Source organism: Corvus moneduloides, chromosome 5 (assembly GCF_009650955.1).
Source record: "Corvus moneduloides isolate bCorMon1 chromosome 5, bCorMon1.pri, whole genome shotgun sequence".
NCBI lineage: Eukaryota > Metazoa > Chordata > Aves > Passeriformes > Corvidae > Corvus > Corvus moneduloides.
Genome location: NC_045480.1, coordinates 9,737,296 through 9,756,079, shown reverse-complemented (window position 1 = coordinate 9,756,079; position 18,784 = coordinate 9,737,296). Strand labels below are relative to the sequence as shown.

Here is an 18,784-nt window from a genome sequence, read left to right as displayed (position 1 = left end):
TACTCATTTGAATTCAAGACTCTTACCTCACTTCTTGTTTCCTTCAGCACCTCAATCTTTCTCCACACTAAAAGACATCTAATTATTTGACTTGCTATAAAAATTGTCCTAATTACAATTTTCAAAAATTAAGAGCTCACAGAATACCACTGACATTAAACCTTTATTCATTTGAAAGGATATCTCTAGGTTTAGGAGTTTGGGGGAGGCTATTCTTTTGTTTGTAAATTGCTCAAATAATGACATAAAACCCTAAAGGATACTATTCATGCACACTAACAAATTGCATTTTTCCTGTCTCTGTAAAGACAACAGGGTAAAATCCCTGAAATTGCTCTAAAGTCCAGAGAACAGAGGAACACTGATCCTTATGATCACTAGAATACACAGTAATAACTCTCTTTAATTCAGTATTATAATTTTTATTTTAAAAATTGATCCCTGTCTAGACATGTACTAAATCTCTGAAGCAGTAGTTTGCAATGCATGACGGGTGAGTTGTACAGCTCAGCTTTAAGACTGGCCATTTTCCTGCTTTACTGAAATACTGTGAAATAGAGATATACACAGAGCAAACATGAAACAAGGTAGTAGCAGGAAAGAGTTCTGAATGTCTTATTGATTCCCTGATTTTTCTGATCCTTTTGTTATCCACTGTTGAGCAGTCTAGGCAAAGGTGCTTATAATTGTGGCATAATATCCATAATATTATAGATTTCTAAAGCTTATGCTCTAACTGCCAGTCTCTCCCTCTACCATCTGCTTTTCCCCCTCTTTCTTCCTTAGAGCACAGCTGCCAGCATCGTGTCTTCAATATTGTGCACAGAAATGAGGATGATTCCAGGTGGGATATTTGGGGACATAAATAAACAATACAGTAGTTCCCTCTCTGGGGTAGAGCTCAGGTCTTCTGAGTCCAGCAAACAAACTCTAGTGACTCCAGTAAACACTGCATCCAGTTTGGGGTGCCTCACGAAGGAGCAGAGGTAGGGAAGAAGTCAACAGCAGCAGCAGAGACAATCAGGCAGTGCTGTTAGAGCAAGCCCAATACTGCCAGGCACTGCATTTTGTCAGAATTGCCAAACTGTCTTGGTAGGAGACAAAATAGATCAAAACTGCCTTCTCACAAATTTTGCTTTCTGAGGGTCAAATTGATTTACCTGCCCTTCAGCACAGTCCCTGCCCTCATAACCCTGTAATACATGTGTGAAAAAGTGTCGCTTTTTCCATGATCTGGAAATTAAATTACTACATAAGGGTCAATTCTATCTCTGTCAGACTTACTGTAATATTTAGAGGTCTCTCAAAGCCTTTCCACACTTGGGCACAGGCAATCTGTGAGGCTGAGTTTACTTAGACCTGGACTATAGAGTAAAAATTATGATAAATTTTCCCACGTTTTCATTTGTCTGGAAACCTGAGAGAAAATAAATATTTCAAAGAAAATCTGAATTTTTTTCTTGTACCTCATTAATAGCATTGTCTTAAGTTCAAGGCAGTTAAACCACATAAACCCACTGAAATAACTGAGATGATGCTGAGAGTCAAAAGTGGCGTGTGAAACCTTTGCCCATGCCACTGATGTCTATATTGTACCTAACTGACCTTGTGGAAGGCAGCATGATGGAGAGAAGGTGATTTTTTTAGTGAAAACATAATTGAACTCAATATTTCTGTGAAAACCAAGCACTTTTGGTGAGAGAACCACAAAGATTTCATGAGTTTAGGACTACAATACATTTCTGTACAGTATATTTGTTCAAACTAGAAATCTCTTAGACCTCAGTTTGAGTTGATGGAGGGATTTTCCACTTACAGAAAGCATGCTTAGTTCAGTAGGTCTGTATCTGGATGATATTGTAGGGATCTCACTATTTATGCAATTTTTGTGTACAATTCAAACATTCTTGTGTGTACAAAAACTTATTAGGAAGACTGTGTATCCTTGAGGAGCCAATGTGTGTATTACCTCTAACTAGACATATTGAACAACACACTCCCAACCAGCTGTCAAAATCCTTCAGCTCCTTATGCTATTTTTAATCTAGTGGTTACCACCACAAAAGGCAGGTTTCCCAGGAAAACACAGATCAGCTTCACCCACCTCAGAAAAAAATTGTAAAATTACTGAATAAGTCTAGGTGATTCAAGCTAATGCTGTTAGAAAGGCTAAGGAGGAGATTAAAAAATTTAATATACCAGGAAGAAGTGATAGGAGAGTGGGCCAGTCTGGCAACTTACACCACTTTGACTATCACTTATATGGAGCTGATGTAATTAATAGTCGAGAAGCTCATGCAGCCAGCTGGGCACTAAAGCAGGTTTTGAGGAAAGCAGTGTCCTTCACTGAACTGCAGGGCAGCAACCACCTGCTCAGGGGCAGCAGCAAAGACAGAGGGAACACTTTTATCTCAGGCCATTACAGCTACTTCTCTGCAGTCACTGTGCATTTTAATGATTGTTCTTTGACAAACAGCAATTAGTATGCTGAAGAGCTTGACAGACACCTAAAGAACTAGTATTTTTCTTATCTGTCTGAAGGAAAGGATGGAGTTAAGAGTGAGCTGAAATCTCCCAGACAAGATGGAGCAGTACAGGTGAAAAAGAGAGAATTTTAAAAGGCATCAAGGAATAGGAAAGGCATCATAGCAATAAACCTCTGAAAGGTGGGAAGGAAACTCTGTACAAGAAGAGAAAAGAAACTTTAGACGGGCTTTACCAAAGAAACAAAAAGGAAAGCAGAGGTCAGGAAAGATGGGTGTGCACGTGACCCAGGAGCAGCCTCCAACAGGTTCATAAACTCTACCCAAAAGGGGTTTTAATCAGTATGACAGCAGTGAAAGGAAAATAAATGTGTGCAGGCTTTTCTTTGTGCGAGCAAAGCAAGGGGCAGTGGTGCTTTCAAAACTGCCTGTTCCTCTTTTGGAAGCTCTGTATCTGTCACATTGGCTTTCCAACCTGCCTGGAATTGTGGATGAAAGGAGCTCAGATTAAAGACATCCGGGAGTGCTCTGTTAACAGTGACAAGGTTGTTACACTGGGGGCTCCACTCTGGCTCTTCTCTTGCCCTTACTCTCTCTGTGATTTTTTTATTTGCTCTTCCAATAGTCCAATGTGCACCTGGTTAGTGCTGGCTTAGGGCTTTCAGTTGTATTTCAGCGAAGTACAGAAATACTTTCCAAACCCCAGGAAACCCAGAGGACATCACATAAGAGCCTACATATGATGACTTTGTAGCAATTGAGAGTTACTTGGTCCTTAAAAGCCTTCCTGAAAAAATTCTTTCCTGCGAATTTTTTAAGCTTTTTCTCTTTAAAGATCTTTTCTACTGTTCCTGGAGACCTCTGTTTTCTCCAGACCATGAGAGAGATTCTGCTTCGTGCCTTGCAGCGAGGCACCTGGTACATGTGTTGCAAGCTAATGTGGTTTCACAAGTTACATGGTTTAGAAATCACACATGCTGATATTTTGAAAACTTTTAATTCAGCCAAAGCTACATAATAATTTGCAGTAAAAATATGTATTCTAAACTCCACATCTGTATTTGCAGTGCAGAGACTTTTGTCTGATTCCTGCAGTTACACAAGCATGTGCCCACATTTACCTGGGTGGATTGTCCTTTAGGGTGCACCTGCACCTGTCTTGTTTTAGTTCAGACCAGGAGGATGAATAAAATCTCCCAGGTGTCCCCATTTCCTCTGCTTTGGATCATGTGGTGGAGAGGTATTGAGAAGATTTAATCAGTATAACAGCAGTGAAAGGAAAATAAATAGCGTGCAGACTTTTCTTTGTGCATGCAAAGCAAGGGGCAGTGGTGGTTTCATGGGGACCCAGCTGCCAAGCTAGTCCCAGCCACGCCTCTGTCTCTGTGCATGGACACTTTGCCACCCCTCACATCCTCCAGGGTGCCACACAAGGGCTTCACAATTCCAGTTTGAGTTTTGCTGGAATGAGTCTTGGAATGAGGTAGACACCACGAATAAGCTGTGCTGTGATTTCCACCTTGTTTGTCCTGGTGAAGAGCAGATTTCAACTCCTGCTCTGGTTTTCTTGGTTCTCAAGATATCAGTATTGCTGTGCACAAATTCCCAGATCAGGAAAGAGAAATCCAGCATTTAAACACCTGCACTCTGTGCTTAGTTCCCTGTCACTTCCTATTCTGTGTCCGATTTGTCAGATCTGCCCCCAGCTCTGCATTTTCCTTTAGGGCTGATTTTGCAGCAAGCCTTACAATACTGTAAAAATATTGGCCCTGAAATATTAATGGGAGGAAAATAATTATGCAGCTAAAAAGCAGAACATACATGCAAGAGTAAAGTATTTCTGTAATTGACAACACTCATTATTCAGGAATTTTTTTAAAATTTACTTTCTGCAGTGGTAGATTTATTTTCATCCTTTATTGTTTGAACAGTAAATCTCTTCAAGATGCACATCCTATTAAATGTTAAAGTGCCAATCATCATGCAGAAGTTAACACAGAATTAATTAATAGTAAAGGAACAAGAATAAAATGTAGTCCTGGATACCACCATTTGTTTGAGAAAATAAAATTAGGATGAACAAACCAAACCAAAATTATTACTGATTTAGTTTCCCCCAAACAGCGACAGCCATAACCAGTGAATCTATAAGGTTCTCTAAGGAATGCAGCACTTTAACTCCCTTTTCTCCTAGCTTGTGACAGGTTATCAAATTCAGCTCTTTACACTGTTTAAACCCCAATAAATTCTTTGGACTTATGTGGGTTTCATGCTAGTATGAAATTCATTTAATAACCCAAAAGGCCTGCAGTGTATTTTTTTCTGACTCCACTTTTACTGCACTAAGTCTGAACATTATAATCAAAATCCTGTATCACAGTTTGCCTTTGAGCTCTTTGAAATGGAGAATGACTGAAAAGAGCCAGAGCATGGAGTGCCATGGAAGAACTAACCTGTGAGCAATTCAGGCATTATTTCTTTACAAGAAGGGCATTATGGAATCAATTGCTTGGGGCATTCAGGCAGCAAGGCAGGCAAGTACCATAAATCAGCTCTGAAATATAAACTGGGACATTGGAAGTGGGAGTAATGATGGGGTTTGATCTAGCTGGTTGGGGATGTCATTTCTGTTTGGGATAAATAAATGTTCTGATCTGAAGGTGCACAGCAGCAACTGGGGAAGCAGAGAGAAGACCTGGGGTTGGCCAGAGGAGGAGGAAATGACAGTTCTACTCTATGTGTATTGTAGTCAGCTGTGAAAGAGTCCTATGTGAACACTGCCAGATAACTTTTTTACATGTTTCTTTTGTAGGGGCAGTTTTATGTTTCCTTGCTCAGTTCTCATCTTACTAGAAAATCTGGAAGGGGAGGTCTGGGGTCTTTTTTATTTGGGTTTTTTTTTGTGGTTTTCTGTTTTCTTTTTATATTAAATTTGGAGGACATCATCTTTTGCCCTTTCAGTTCAGCAGTTGAATCCCAGAGCATGGTACATTACCTTTCTGGCCATTTGGTCATGGTCAGATATAATTGTCATCTCAACCATTCAGCACCTCCTCAGATGAGTAATGAGTGAGTGTTAGGAAGAAACCAGGCTTTTTACTCCATGCAGAGCTGAGTCCAAAACTTCAATAAGTTGTTGTTCAGGGAAAGGCATGGGCACAGAAAGCAAATAAAATATAACTGAGAAACTACTTGAGGTGTGTTCAAACATTTGAGTGAGGAATTACAAGAGGAATGTATAAACATAGAAAAGACATGACAACATTTTTATGACGATATAAAAAGAACTCCAACTGTTAAATGTGAAATAACATATGGACATACAACAACTCCCTTCATTTCTCCAAATCCTAATGTTGTGTTTTAACCCCAGCCAGTAATGAAGCCACACAGCTCCTTGTTCCAGCTTCATGGGCTGGGGAGAAGAACCAGAAAAAACGTAAAACCCATGGTTTGAGATACGAAAAGTTTAATAATAAAATTGTAATAAAATAAAATATTAATAATAATGATAATGATAAAAATGTAATGAAAAGGAAAACAACAAAGAAAGAGGAATAAACCCCAAGAAGAACAAGTGATGCACACGCCCTGGCCATGCTCCCTCATGGGTTCTCGTGCATCTCCCCACTGTCAGAGGATGGGAAGCCAAAAATTCCTTCCCTTAGAATCAACACTACTTATTTACACTCAAAACATCAGAGGGTTATCAACGTTATTGTCATGCTGAACCCAAAACACAGCACTGTACCTGCTACTGGGAAGAAAATTAACTCTATCCCAGCTGAAAGCAGGACAACTAACCAAGCTCTTGCAACATTAGAAAAAAATTTTTTTAATATGTGTCTGCTTGCGCCATTGTTTTTTCAAAATGCGATATGCTTTTGATGTGTTTGCTTCAGGCTTAAACTCTAGGCCAGCCTAGGATCCAAAGCGGCATTCAAGCTCTACCCAGGAGCTGGTTCTTGACCATAATCATTGAAATCAAAAACACCAAGGAAGAAAACACAAGTCCTGTTGCTTTAGTAGTGATGGATCATTTTTCTTAGCTTCCCACAACTTTGAATCCTGATGCTGCTTGCACCTTTTCCTCCCCAAAGCTCTTTCCCTACTTTTGTTGTCCTTCAGCCAGGCAGTTCACACAGTATTCATTTCTAAATGTGTCTGAGTCTGGGCTGCTTCATCCTGCCTGCTGCTCAAAGGTTTGTACATTCAGCTTCACCTGGAGCTTTACCACAGGCACATTCCTGTTACTGACCAGCATGAGAGGGTTTCTCATAGAATCATGGAATAGTTTGGGTTGGAAAGGACCTTCAAAAGTCATCTATCCAACCCCCCAGCCATGGGCAGGGACATCTTCCACTAGACCAGGTTGCTCAGAGCCTCATACAATCTGACCTTGAAAGTTCCCAGGGATGGGGCAACAGTCACCTCTCTGGGCAACCTGTTCCAGTATTTCCCCATGCTCAATGCAAAGAAATTCTTCCCTATATCTGACCTAAATGATCTTTTAGTTTAAAACCATTATGCCTTGTCCCAATGCAACAAGTCCTGCTAAAACGTCTGTCCTCATGTTTCTTTTATCATGAGAAATACAGCACATGCACCTTAACTTACCTCGTTCATAAAGCTTTTCCCAGAATTGGCGTCTTAATAAAAGAATTAACATTAAAAGTGGTATTCTAAATTACCTTGTCTTCCCCTCACCCATGTAGTCATACAATTACTGTCAGTTTGGAGGAGGGGCAGGATTGCTGCCAAACAAGATTTTCATGCAAAAATTGTGATAAACAGCCTTACAGTGATGACACAGAATGTGAAATCCTTCACGTCTGCTTTCCCCAGCCCTCCCTTTGCTGTCCCCAGGGTTCTCTGCTAAGTGCTGGCTGCTAGGTGAAGTGTAGCATTAGGGTATCAGCGTTATGATGGAAATTCACCTCTCTGAGAATTAGAAGATTCCTCTTCACTTAGCTTTGGGATGTGAGCAATAAAGTGGAGATGACTGAGCCTTACCCGGGAGCATCGTGCTACACAGAGAACACAGCCTGGCAAAGGCAGCCTTTGTTAACCACTGAGTTATACCAGAGATGCATAAGCAATCACAGCTCAAGGGCTAAAGAAACACATTATAAATTCTTATAATTATTTGTTATGACAGTAAGCAGAGAGCAGCTTAAATGCAGGAAGTATTTATGGGGCTGGGAGGAGAGCACAGAGGCTGAAGCGTGCACTGTTCACCTAATGCTCCACAGGCTGGGAGGGAGGATGAGCACATTCCAGGGAGCACATTCAGACGGAAGAGATTGCTGCTTCTTTCCTCTGAGATGAAAAGCTGTTACACAGCCAGGTGCTTTCTACCTGTGACCCCACAAACTTCACCTCTCTTTCTGCCCTGGGCACAGCATCAGACACAGAGCCCCTCTCTCTCCCATGGTTTGTGTCAAGATATGGAAAATGTGGAAAAACATGGAGCTGATCTCAACTTACCTCTGTGTCATTTCCTCTCTGTCCCAAAGGTATTGGTACAGCCAGCAGGACTTCTTCCTCCTCTACATGTTCTAAAATAGAACAAAAGAAGAGTCCTCCACATCAAAAATAAAAGAGCAGGTTTGGGGCACAGATTCCAAGTTATGTATTGGTGCTGAATTCAGGTATGAAAGGAGACCCAGACTGCAAGCCAGGATCTTCTTTTTTCAGGAAGGTTTTTTTTTAAAAAAAAAATAGTGACTCTAAAGGAAAATATCTCTTTCCACTGCCAACTGATCTGTTTTTAATGCAGGAAATTCTTGTAGCCTATAATCAGTTTCAACAAATTTTAACCTTTTGGAAGTACACTATTCAAGTTTTCTAAATTATTCCCCTCTTTATAACAATATTTTTAAATTAAATTAAATCTAAGTACACAATTCAGAGATTTTTAAACATTAAATTCCTATGTTTTCACAAGACCAATTCATTTTTCGTTTGGGTTTCTGTTTGAAAACTATTTGTGAGACTTCAGCTTTTTCTTCAATTTCAGATAGGTCAGAATTAATATTTGCTTGAAATTGTTAGGAAAATTATTCTCTCATTGGTTTCCCGAAGAAGTCCTTCATCTTGTAGGGCAACCACAAAAGAAATATTCATTTTACAGATTGTCCAGACCAGTCAATGCTCACAGTTAAGAGCAGTAAAATTTATTAGGCAATGAGATGGCTCTGAGAGATGCCTCTCCCTGGTAACACTGCAAGTGCAAGAATGAATTACCCCTGAATCTACAGTTAATTGAGATACCATGGAGCACAGCAAAATGAATGAAATTTAAATCTGCAGGGTATGATTTGCTGCAGTTTTTTTCACATTAGTTCCAGATAAACAGAAATTATTTATATGTATGAGTATGTATATATACCCTTATAAGAGTTTACATACCTTTTTATATACATATGTATTTAGCTACTTTCTGTGACACATGCATTCACACTATGTATAGAGGAAATAATTTCAATTCCCTTGAATTCCACCACTCTGGAGCACACAGAGGTCTATATTTTTATGGTGGATTGACAGTAGGACTGATTGTTCATAACTAACAGAGCAACCACAGTGTTGCCAACTTGGAGAATTGTATACTCGCAACACAAGAAAATGAGTCCATATTGCACAGCAAAGGGCCTGAACATGGAGAGTTGTTTGGGTTTACTGAGGAAAGAATGGCAATTACTTACATTGACAGAGATACAGCAGGCACTAACATGCCCTGGGTCACAGAGGACTGCTTTGTTTCAACACCATTTTAAGGTGAGGGCAAATTTAAACAGCATAATTCCACAGAAACAGCAGCTGTGAGCCTGATGGTCTGACATGCTGTGATTTGATGCAGGGCTGGGAAGGAGTCCCCTGCCTTATAGCTTTTGCAACTTTCTTTTTTGTAGTTGTTTTTTGCAAGCTTTTTTTCCAATGACTGTAGATACAGAGAGCAAAACACCTTAAATTAGTGAATGATGATTTAGGTGGGTTTGGTATTTCACTTTATAATGGGACTGAGGAAAGTTGCAAGCTAAAAAGCAAGATCCCTGCCTGAGAAGGCATGTGAACATAAAATAATAATAATAGTGATAATTGCATCTAGCTGGAATTTAAATTCCCTCCTAAGCTCCATCACTGCTGTTCATTAAGTGATGTAGAGTTAAAGCTTTAGACTTCTTCAGCTAGGCAGCAACATCCAGGGGATATGAGTCTATCGCTTCCTCTGAGGACAACAGCTCCTCAAAATATCCTTGAAATATGCATGCTTGCAAAAAGACTTAAAGCTTTTAATTTCTGATGTTCATAAGGCCTGATCTTTTCCAAAATACCTGATTCTTCAAATTCCCTGTATAGCTCCCTTATGCATAGCTAAATGTTAAGAATGCAAAATAAACTTAATTAGCTAGTGTGCTAATATCCTCATAGCCCTTTGTAGTCACTGGAAAAATCTCATATTTGAAAAAGGGAGTGAAATGCATAATTTTTCCCCTAATGCAGCAAGAATAGCTGTGTGAAAGTAAATATGAGCTCTCAAGACAGAAGCGGATATAGCTACATATTAATTTGTTCTTTTTTCCCAAGCCAATGAAAAGTCATTTCCAAAAGTACACGGCAAGTGTATGAGTGCACTCCTCTGGAAAAGCTTCACCCTTCCTGGTGAAAAAGATGCTGCTGTCATTTCCTCATGCTCAGAAACATGAGTAGATGGACAATCTTCCAAAGTATCCATTGCTAATTTTCCATCTGTCCTTGTTTAGCAAGGAGGAGGGTGGAGCCAGTACATAATTAGAGCTTTCTTGGGTGCCATGGGAGCTGCCACTGAACAGAAGAAATGAAGTTAGTAAATACAGTTTTCAGAACAGTTTCTCTATGTTAACATGGCAATTTTCCTATTATGTGTGGTGGTGATTTTTTTTTTGTATTGATTTTTCTGATTAATTTAGGTAATTGCAGTTCAGTTACAGTGCATGATTGTTTCTCAAGGAATAAAAATTGCATAAAGAAATCTAATATTTTTGGCTACAATCCAGTCCAGTTTGGTCTCTATGATCAGATGAGGAAAAATGGGGCTATGGCATTAAATTCAACAGAACTTAAATCAGTCATGGAAATTCCGTAAACAACATATTTTTAATTGGATGCAAATTGAAAAACAAATGGGGGGGAGGTGGAACCTGTGTAATTTTATCTTCACATTTTTCTCATGCTGTAAAACTGAAAAAATTTATGAGATTCAAATATTTTATAATGCTTCCTGTTTTCTAAAAAGAAAGAAATATTTAATGCTGAAGACATTTTGCTTAAAACATTGAAATCCTCAGATGTGTAAAATCTTTTATTGTAGATAAAATTTCCACTAAAGCACACATTTGCTATATTAACTTTAGACATATTAAACACTTAGGACTAATTCTAATGCACACTGCAATACTAAGCTTCTGAAGCTGCAAGAGCAGAGAGGGGAAATCCAGGTCAGAGTCTCTTAGAAGGACTACAGGCAAACTGATCACAAATCTACCTGCTTGGTGTAGCCTCACTTTCAGCCGTAAATCATGATAGTTGAGGCTCACTGTATCACCTAGATATGGATCCCAGGGTGGCTGCCCCACAACACAGCTCTACAGGGCACTGTTGGAGCTGCTGATCCTGCATTTTTGAGACCCATAATGGGTGGAAGAAGAGGAGCATGATGAGACTGAGCATTGTGCTGGTTGTCAAGCCAGGAGCTGGAGTGATGGGGACTCACTGTGCAGCTTCAAAGGAAAATTGTGATTACAGCACCTCTGAAAGCACATTCAGCTGAAATGGACCCAAATCCTACACCATTTTTGACTGCATTCATCACATAATCAGCAACTGCTCTTCTGCAGGGAAACAAGGCAACATGGAACAAGACAGGTGATGTTGGGTTTCCCCCACTTTCAGCTTGCAGACACAAAAGAAGAGGAAACATTCATTTCTTAATCTCCACATCTAGCCCATATTTCTTCAAGACTGGAAGCAATCCATAAAAATTATTAAAAGACTAATCTTACTGCAGAAGATAAGGTTTAAGAAAGAGAAGTTGGGAGGGTTTCTTGACCACAGCAGATAAGAAACTTTCACAGATATTCAGAGTTGTCTAATCTAGGACAGAAATTCACAGCAAGAACCGCTGACTAAACTGAAGCCAGGCTCAAATTCAGATGAGGTATTAGGCACACACTTTTCAGATCAATACGATATGTTTTTCTGGAGAATATACTTCATGTAGATGTGAGTTAATGGTTGAATAAGGGGCATATTAGAAAAAATTCAGCACCCAGATAAAGTGGATTAAAGACCCCTTCTGACATTCTAACTTTATTACTTGTAATATCAAGGATATCTTACAAATATTGAATATTCAACACCATGCATTTAGAAGGAAGGTGATCTTGTTTCCATGGCAACTTGCTTGTAGGCAAGTCATTAGTTGGTCACCACTTCTTTCTGGGATGCTGCCTGTTTGTCCCCTGAATTCTTTAGTTCCACCAATTTTAAAAACTACTTAATTTAAAAAATAATAACCTGTATTTAAGCCAAACAAAACAAATCTTCTGTTTGCATACAATATAAGAAAACCTAAGCATTTTAATTTCTTTCTTGGGATGATTACTTTCTCTTTTGTGTTTCATAAATTCCAGCAGATGCGGCAAAAAGTTACATAAAAGGCTTTTTAGGGTAATTATGTCTTCAGCTGGAAATTCTGACATTTGTGATCTCTCTCTTTGATCACTGCTATTAATATCTCCTTAGCAGCTATGACTTCCTGAGAGTTAACTAATTGATAGAAAAAACCTGCTCAGAATTGCAAGAGTTTTCTCTTTATTTCTGTACAAGTGACAAGGCTGCCCTGAACAGGATCATTACATTTTCAGTTAACAGAACACTCAATAGACAGTAGTAAAAATATGACTGCAACTAGCACAAAGCTGGGATTTTTTTCTTTAGCTAGTACTTAGGTGTTTATTTATAGTGTACAGGTATTTGCATTTACATGGTGCCAGCAGCTTCACTGCATTTCAACATCCTGTTATTTTAAGAGTGGAGGAAGCCCAAGGTAACCGTCTTAACGTCCAGTGAACTAAAGAAATGGGACAGAGATAAAAATACAGAATCTAAATAACTGTGCTGGTAGACAGAGAAGTGACAGAGAGAAAGGTTAAACTCACCCAGTTGCATTCGAAGGACTGCAGAGTTGTAAATCCAGCAGCCATACCTCCAAGGAGCACCTACTGAGACAAGCAAGTTGTACTGCTCTTTGCTGGTCCCATACTCTTTTCATTGGCTATCCAGAAGCCCGAGGATGTCAGGTTTCTTAGGCAATTCAAAATTAGATAGCATCAGTCCACCTCACAGAGATTAAGGGGCCTGCCCAGTGGCATACAAGAAATCCTCAGCTAAAGGGTGAAACTTGCCCACACATTGTTTTGCTCCAGATTATGGGCTGGGCTAAGTTGCTGTCAGAAATCTTCCACATCCAATCTGCAATTCTGCTTAGGACATTGTCACCAATTCTGAGGTAAGATTTTGTACAACACTCTCTGCCCCAGGAAGATACTTAGATTTACATCATTAAGAAGCATCAATTCAGGAAATTTTCTTTAAACATATTATATTGTAAAAGTGTTGACATTCCCTATGTATGGCACAGTTTTTGCTGTTTAGAGAACAACTTAAACTCTTATTTGCTTTTCCTAAATTAAAGCACAGCTATTACAACCTTCAAACCTTGAGTCTAGCAGGTGAGAATGGCTTCTGGTTAAATGCAATCCAAATGCAGCAGAGAGTTTGCTATCACATGAAGTAAGCTATGCACTCTGTGCTTTAAATAGCTCTCCTGATGGTTAGAGCTTTTCCTGATCAGCTTGATCAAGGAGTCTTCTTCTTCTGACCACCCTATTGAAGGAGCCTCTCTGAGGACAATATTCCCATGAATGCTGTACTCCTATTTACAACTCTGTATCTCTGTTTTATCCATTCTTGGAGACAAGGAAGAACAAATTTATATTTTCTCTACTCTGTAACTTTCACAATTTGGGTAAAAAAAATGGAATGAAGAAAACCACTGCCTCATTCAAGCACACAGGCTCAGGTATGCCAACATCCTTATAAATGGGGTGTGGAAATGATGTATCACTAGCATAGCTGTTATAGTATGTGAATTGGTTAGATGTGACATGGCATATCCTTTTGCTAGCATATTTTATTACTTTTTTTATGGTTGAAACATCAACTTCTTAATAGAAGTTATGCACCATGGATGCAGTCATTTATTTCCATCTCCAGGAAAATTACAAATTTCAAAACCACCCTCACTGTTGCACATTCTTTTTTAAATAGCCGACCATAACTCTGATACCAGAGTTTCCATTTGTTTATGAAACTGCTAAACTGGTCATCATGACTCCCCTTGTTTTCTCCCTTCCTCGAAAACCTGCCAAAAAAAAAAAAAAATGGAATCACAAAAGAGATTTCAGAGAGAAAAAAATCCCCAGAGGCATTAAAGTATGTTTCTTAGGATTAGGGAGGGATATGGACATTATCAGTGTCAGAACAAGAACAGGCCTCTGTTATCAGATGTATCACACCTACACCAGCTGGACAAAGCTAAATCCCCCCTGATGTGTGGATGAAGTACCTTTCTCTGAGGATGCCAGGCCTGCCCATGTGCTGTGAGCAGCAAAGTGTCACCTAAATTCTAAACTGCACAGGAGGTTAGACATTGCCCTGACTTCAGGCTGAATTATATTTGTATCCTCATACCCTAAAACTTCTAACAGAAAGTAAAAATAAGAAGTCTAGGTTTCATAATCCTGCAGTCTATAGAAATTATTTGCATTTCTTTTTAGTCCAAGTTCTGCTGAAACTCCTGTTGTTAAACAACCATCAGTCACATTTAGGGGAGAAGGAGCATCCTTTTTCCATACAAAGATATTCTGCGGGAAAAATGAATGCAACTTTGGAGTGAAAAGCAGTTATTTCCTGTCTAATAAGCAGAACAAGCATCTAGGAGTGAGGTGTTATGAGGCTGAGCTTTACCAGACTTCCTATCCCAATGAATCCCTCATGAATCACTGCTGGTCAGGCAGAGAGGATAGTCACACTCCATTGCACCTTTTATTGCTCATCTACATTCCACTGAATTTGCATCTTCTGCATCTCTGCCTCTCCCTTAGGGTTCTGTATCTTCTCAAGGGATACTTTTCCCTTTGGATCCTTAAGCCACTAATTTTTACTCTTTCAGCATTTCCACTTCGGTCTCTATTTTTCACATTTATAAACATGAGCACGCACAACTTCCTAATGCCTTGACAACTGCCTCAAAAACGTGAGCCAAAAATCACATGGCTCAGCTGCACCAGATCAGGGCTTGAACACCAGACAGCTGAACAGGGTGAACCTTGGGCCAGGGCATGCTCATTTTCAGTTGAAAATTTTTATGACCTTACAGCAGTCATGACATTTATTAGTCTTTTTTTTCCCTAATTGTTTATTTGAGTTCATCTCCTCTAATACTTCAGTTAAGGCAGAGTCTGGCCAGGGCACAAGACATTAGCTGAGCCTCAACTACTTTGAAAGCCTTTTCCATTGCCTGTCAGGTCAGTCTGTCCCACTGTCACAACAAACATCATCTCTGATGTCAACACAACAAAATCCACACTGTCCTGCAGGCGCCAGAAATTAAGGAAACGCAAAATCAGGTCAGAAAAAGATTGGGTGGTAGACTAGATAAAACATAAATCCTCCAGAAAGTTTCCATCAAATACAGAATGATCAGCCTGCACCTCACCGGCCCAGGGTCAAGTCCCGTTCCTTACAAACCCACTGCCACCTTCTCACAGCACCAGCAGGGAAATGTCTGCTTTTATTTCGTAATTGCTGCCTTGGTGCTGCTTAGCAATTCTTCTCCTTTGGTAGGAGAGCAATCATTCTCATTAGATGTCAGAGTGCAACAGCAGAGTGCTTTTGTTTGGAGTACAGCATGTGGAATGATGATTACAAGTGAGAGCTGGGGAGAGCACTCCTCCCTTTGGAAATTAGGCAACTCACAGATGTTAGAACATCATTAAATGTATACAAAGACTCAGGGCCTTCTTGCAAAGTTTATTGCTCTATTCAAAATTGGCTAATTCAAGGAGGAGTTGCTTGCTGCAATGCAGGTTACTCAAATTTATCTTGTAGAACAATGCTGGACTGAAAACGATGGTGCCAGTGACAACTTTTCAGGAGCATTAGCCAACTAATCTCAGCAGCAGAGACTTTTAAATGTCATCCAAATCTCATCTGTGGGGCATGCCAAAACTATTTTGTACTTTCCACAAGCTAGCTCTGCTTTATACCCGTGTCTATCTTTCTCATGAGATCAAAGGAGGAGTTCTGTCTTTATGCCTTGTAAAACAAGCAATTATTAATCCAGTATGAAACTTTATTGACAACTCAGTGTTGAGAATGAGGATCCTGCACCAAGTTTCAGCCACCAGAGATGATTGAAGTGTCTAGCTTGGTCTTCCCTACATCTAGTGAGCCTATCAAAAGATGAGCTCTGTGTCTAGAAAAAGGGAAAATTGCTTACACAAGAAATTTCAGATAGCTGCAATAGCGCCTGCAACTTTGGATATGAAGAGTAGCAAAGGACAGTACTTAGACAGAATTCCCATGTGGGGTACAAAGAGTGGCTGGGAAAAAGGCAGTGACAAGAAAAAATTAAGGAGAATAGACTAGGACAAGATACGTAAGGAAAACACATCTAACCTTAGCAGAGGATAAGAGACAGGAAAAGGCAGAAGGGGCTGCAATGACCAGAGGATAGACCCTGTGATGCCAGAGTTCATCTCTTTTTCTGCTCCTGGTAAGTGCCTCTGCAGCCCTTGGCAAAGCTGTAACCTCACCCCTTACACTGTGGGATGTGACCGGGAAGCTGCAGGGGCCACAAGGCTGCCTTAGGCTGCCACTCTTGTTACTCCACCCCTGAACCCTCGTGGAAATCAGCACCCCAGGAACCTGCCACTTCTGTACATGCAGTCACAGCAGCAGCTTGTTTTAGAAACATTAGGCCCTTGCCTACAAAGTAGGAGCAAGTGTGTTAGTGTGCTCCCTTACTTCATTGTGCATGATTACATTCATAAAACCAGAGATTACTATTAAAGACACAAGAGCAAAAGTTCAAACATAATCATTAAAACTATGGAAAAAGTTCTAGAGAAGAATGTGCTTCACCAAGGAAAAAAAAATGGTTTTAACACATTTTTTACATTTATTGTTTGGGTGTTTGGCTTTGTTCTTTTTACATCCACTTGCATTGCTAGTATTGTATCTTCTTCCTAAGTGTTATTTTTGTTGTTTTTGTTATTTTTGTTATTTTTGTTATTTTGTTGTTATTATATTAATTTGTCACTTAGGCTAAAAAAAATGTTATTCTAAGAGTTACGAAAATGCATTCAGGAAAACAGCATAAGAAATATTAAAGCTTAACTCCAAGCTCTGCCTCTTGCAGTGGCAATTGTTGGGAATACAGAACTGCCTAAGTAAGAGGAGCAATGACCTTGTGTAGAGTGCAGTAACAGATACTAGGGCACAAGGCTGCAGCCTGGACAGCCCATTCCCCCTTCCTCTGAGGGAAATGACAGGTTTATTTTCAATCCCAGTGGCTTTTCCCCTCACGTAGCCAAAGCTTTTTTCTTCCTCCAATAAACTGAGCCTAATCTCATCTCCATCAGACATCTCCTTACCAGCTCATGCAACATTTACAAGCCCCTCACCACAGGAAACAGAACTCCTACCAGCAAGTCACAAAACATCTTCCCCTACAGAACAGAGCAAATCCAATCAATATGTGCAGCTAATTGAGACAAACGAGCAAGTCCAGGCCTTGCAGCAAGCAACCAGGGTGATGACTTGGTAACAGATGGTGAAGGATTTGGCACAGATGGCTCTGATCCAGTTCCCTGAAGGACCTGCAGGAGGCCCAAACACAGTGTAGTGGTGAGCAAGTTCCAGATGCAGGAAGCTGGGCCAGGATAACCCTATAAAACCACACAATATTTCATCAGCTCTTGCAATACTATTGCCCCAGATGAAACACATCTGATCTTCATCCCATCCTTACTCCATTCTAGCGATGAGTTAGAACAGGAGAATTCCTAAAACTTTTTTTTTCACTCAAGGAAAATAACCATAAGTAATGCTAGGAAGGTGAAACAAGGTAAAAAAGTCTCTCAACAAGCCAAGCTGCCTTCTGAGGACAGTCAGAAACCCTCACTGAATGATTTTTTCTCAACATAAGTTCTCTAAAATCACCTCTACATTTTTGAAATGTGACGATTGAGATGCAGCAAAAGAAGTTTCTTTTTTTCACTACTTCATATTTCAGTGAAAATTGTAGAAAATATTTCATCACAGATATAAAAATGGTATGTCATTATCAAAAGTACTAAAGAGATAGAACACAGTACTGAGCTACGTGAAGTACAAACATTAGCATTACAGGGTTACCCCCCTCCTGACTCAACCTAGTCAAACAATTAAAACACCCAATTATCTAGCATGGAGTTATTTAGTCCCCAGTTCTCATTAGAAGTAATTAGATGTGTTAATTTGATTTAATTTTTTCACGATATAGAAAAAGCTCAGGCTGATGTCTGATAATCTGGTGTTGCCATTCACAACTGAGATTTCAGTAACCTTAAAAGAGATTAGGTTCTTCATCATAATGATGGAGATGTAATTAACATCAAGCTCCTGTTGAAGTCATCATTCCAATAGCTTTTCATTACACTCTTTTTGATGAACCAGAAACAGTTGAAAAATTAAATTTTTAAGATTTATAATGCAGAACTGTAGAAGTTAGTCTTTATTACTAAACCTGGCATGTAAAGGTCCCATTTTATATTTCAGGTAAGCTTAGCTTTCAAGACATTTCTTCACTCAGAGGAATGGAGCTTGATTTCAAAAAAATTGCATTTTCTGCTCCTCAAAAAGAAAATATGTGTCATTTGCTAAGGACACAAATATAGTCAACATGGTGTAGAAATGGATTAATGTACAGAAGCACATGTAATGTACTGTATGACCTTGAAAAGGTATGTAATATGAAAAATCCTATGGTCATGTCCATAGAGAGCAGAAACAGGCATTTTCTTGCCACAGACTATGGGCTTCCAGTCTGTAAGTGACAATGAATGAGAAGGAAGTAGATGTATCAGTCAATCATATGACTACAAGCTATCGATGTGATGTCAACATGAAAAAAACAATTGTAATTCCTTATC

General features: G+C 39.5%; 1 long non-coding RNA gene across 1 annotated transcript in view; it reads right to left on the bottom strand.

Moving 5' to 3' along the window:
* The window catches only part of LOC116444313, a 37,882-nt gene that overhangs the window by 6,985 nt on the left and 12,113 nt on the right, over positions 1-18,784 (bottom strand). Inside the window, exon 2 of the long non-coding RNA XR_004240274.1 lies at positions 7,971-8,041. This is a non-coding gene — a long non-coding RNA (uncharacterized LOC116444313). The remainder of the gene's footprint in view (positions 1-7,970; positions 8,042-18,784) is intronic.